Below are 3526 nucleotides of genomic sequence, written 5' to 3'. Positions count from 1 at the left end.
TGGATTCATACAGCTTTTTTTTTTTTTTTTTTTTTTTTTTAAGATACGATTTCATCAGGTCACAATCCTCCTGCTTCGACTTCCCCAAGTATCTGGGACTACAGGTGTGTGTGCCATACCTAGCCTTTAGCTTGGATCAGGAATCAAACGCAGGCTTTCCACGTGATCCTAGAGTATAGAGCACAGTGATTCAATAGAATATGCCACTGCCCCTGGGCCAGATTCATACTACTTAAATGAACTTAGAATAAAAGATTAAAAGGAAGGGAAAAAGTAAACCAATGTATTGCCTTTGTTTGAAACTCTGAATTATATTGGCATGACATTGAATTGAACTAATCTGATATTTATGTATTTAGATATTTTTGCACTCATGTGTCTGATTTATCTAACAGCAGGAGAGCAAAGAGTGTTTATACACACTGAAATATATAGGATTAAAAATATAATTTGCTTTTATATATGTTATGAAGAGAAACAGTTTCAGGCACATCCAGAAATCACTAAAGGGGATATGGATGTTAGGAATTTTCAAAGACATTCTCCCCTTAGCTAGGCCATAAATGGCAGACAGGCAAAAAATATTTTTGTGGGTAATAGTTTAATTTGGGGAGGAAGAAAGAGCTCACACAAGTAATTTGAAATAAAGCATTTTAGGCAGATGCATATTCATTAAAAATAAGTAATTATATCTGTGTTTATACAACATTTATAATGTATCTAGTTCTTTCAGAATGATGTGCTCCATCACCGCATGTAGAGTTAGCTTTATAACGTATATTCTGTGGACGATGGTACAAGAAAACATAGGAACATTTCATAGGCTTTTCTCATTTCTTTTGTCTGGTATTATTAATTTGAATGATTTAAACAGATATAAATAAGTACCAAGAAAATGGAAAGCTCTTATCTGTCCATATTGATGTGGAAGTGCTTGAGAAATGGAGAAGCTGTGATTTGTGGTAGAATCCAGAACCCAGAAAGATGTCTAATATGTGATTTAATAATCTGGGAGTCTTTGATACAAACATGGTAGCCACATCCAGGACATGAATGCAATACAGCCAAAGAAGGGAACTAGTAATGAATGGAAAAGTTGATGATTGATCAGTTTACTGGATTATGGAAGGAAGAGTATCCTATATAAGAGACAAAAGCAGGAAATAAGGGTATTGCTGGCAACAGGAAGGGCATTCAATATGGTGATCCCAAATGTGTTTTGGAATAAGAAGTTGAATATTGAAAAATAAGTATCTTGTCTATATTCATCCTTAAGATATTTTCTTTAACCTTGAAGTCATTACTTAGATGTAATAGGTTCAAATATAACTTTTCAAGTTAACTTGAGAATGTTATGTTACAGAAGACTAAAAATGACAAGAAGATAATGCTAGCCTTTTTTTGAATGTCTACTCTTCCTAATACTTGGAAAAAGTTTGAGTATTTTATAGAATTTCAAGTTGCTATTATAGCAGAATCCCTAGAAATACTGACATATTATTGTTTTAAAAAAATTTAAATAATTTTTTATTTTACTTTATTTATCATTATTATCTTTTAAAATTTTGCTATATGGCACATGCATGAGAGGGAGAGAGAGAGAGAGAGAGAGAGAGAGAGAGTGCAAGCAAGCAAAATGCCAAGTCTGGGATTTGAACCATGATTGGCCATATGTAAAGCCAGAACTTTAACCATCATGAGACCTGCTGGCCCCTGGAGTACTATTTTTGATGAAAGCATTGGAAAAACTTAAATAAAGTGTAAAATTAAATATAAAATGTAAAATTAAATGCATTTCATTATGACTACTATCATTATTCCTGCTTTTTCAACATTTAAAAAATTTATTTATTTACATTCTTTTACTTTTATTCTTGATGAAAAATATCCAGCATAGACTGTATATTGGCTCAATCAAGGATGTTACTACATGTATTATTGTCTACAAATAATTTTCCATTTCTTGTTTTGTGTGTGTGTGTATATATATATATTTATGTAATTTTTCCCCCCATGATCCTCTCACTCTCTGCCATTTCCCACCCTCCTCCCATACTGTCTCTGATATCTACAGTTAATTTCCATGCTTTTTTTCCCCACATTGCACTGATTCACAAAAGATCTTAATTAATCTAAATACTTTCAATAGCAACTGCAGCTGATATATACCTATTTATGAATACATGTCTGACTTGAGGCATAAAACTCAGTGAGTAGAATTAACATACTATAAAGAAGCACCTAGCTGGGGCTATATATTATACTGCAGTCATTAAATAGGTATTTTTTAGGCATTTTTAATTTCAAGAAAAAGAGTTTTAGTTTTAATAGTTTAAAATCAAAAAAATATTAAGAGAAGTTTACTTAAGGCTTAAAGTCAAGGAAAAGGTTAGGATTCAGTTCAAACAATAGATAGATGAACCTATCAATAGCTCAAGAGAAAACAAAAGTCCTTAAATCTAGAAAACAAAGCACAGAAGAAAATCAGTAATACTTTGGTCAAAAATTACAAAATCCTATTTCACTAGTTCAGGCTCATGTAATTAATCTCTCTTCTGTTGAATTGTAGTGTTACTATGGTGCAATTTTTTTGTTTAAATTCTGGAAGTTAGCATTCAACATTATTCTTGATCTTTCCAGACTTGTCTCGACCATTAAGTTGGCCATTCACTTGGTTGTTTTTTGTAATGTTATTTCTGTGTTTCTGACTTTAGTTTTCCTGGTATAGTACTTCCTTCAGAACTTCTTGAAGAGTTGGTCTGAGTTGGTAAATTCTTTCAGGTTTTGTTTATCAAAGAATGTTTTTGTCTTTTCTTCCCATATGAAGAATAATCTTGCCAGGTATAGTATTCTTGGTTGAAATTGTTTTTCACTTAACACTTTGAATATATTTTCCCATTCTTTCCTTGCTGGCATTGTTTCTGATGAGAGGTCTGCTGTTAGTCTGATGGAATATCCTCTATAGGTAACTTGCTGTTTCTCTCTTGCCATTTTTTTTTTTTTTTGTTATAGGGCATGTGCACTTGCCAGACAGACAGAGAGACAGAAAGTGAGAAATCACCCCCCAGGGGGGATGACCATGCTGCAATCCCTTCTCCTCCATTCTCCTCTCGGGATCTTGGGCATGCACGCACACGTGTCCAGCGTGAGTTTTAAGCCACCAGGTCCAGGACACGAACCACAGTCGACTACCTGGGAGTCCAGCAACATAGCCATTACTCTAACTGCTGGTCCCTTTCTTCCTAATTCTTGAAGTTCAATCATGCTAGCTTGTTTGCTGGAGGCTGAATTATCAATAGAAAATCTTCATTTCTCTTGTACCCTGAAATGACTATTTTGCAGGAGCCATGAGGGATCTTCTGGGATATAGCACCTTAATCTCTATGCCATGTACTAGCCCTAAAATGTAAATTTTAAAATGTGTATAAGAGAATAATGTAGCAAACTTTCTAACCAATTCTACTTCAAGTATTCTTATAAATTAAGAGTAAATTAAGTAGTGGTACTTTAATAAAGACGGACATAT

Source organism: Tupaia chinensis, unplaced genomic scaffold (assembly GCF_000334495.1).
Source record: "Tupaia chinensis unplaced genomic scaffold, TupChi_1.0 Scaffold143116_1, whole genome shotgun sequence".
Classification (NCBI taxonomy): Eukaryota; Metazoa; Chordata; class Mammalia; order Scandentia; family Tupaiidae; genus Tupaia; species Tupaia belangeri.
The sequence above is the reverse complement of the archived record's forward strand: the minus strand, read 5'-3'. Positions refer to the sequence as shown.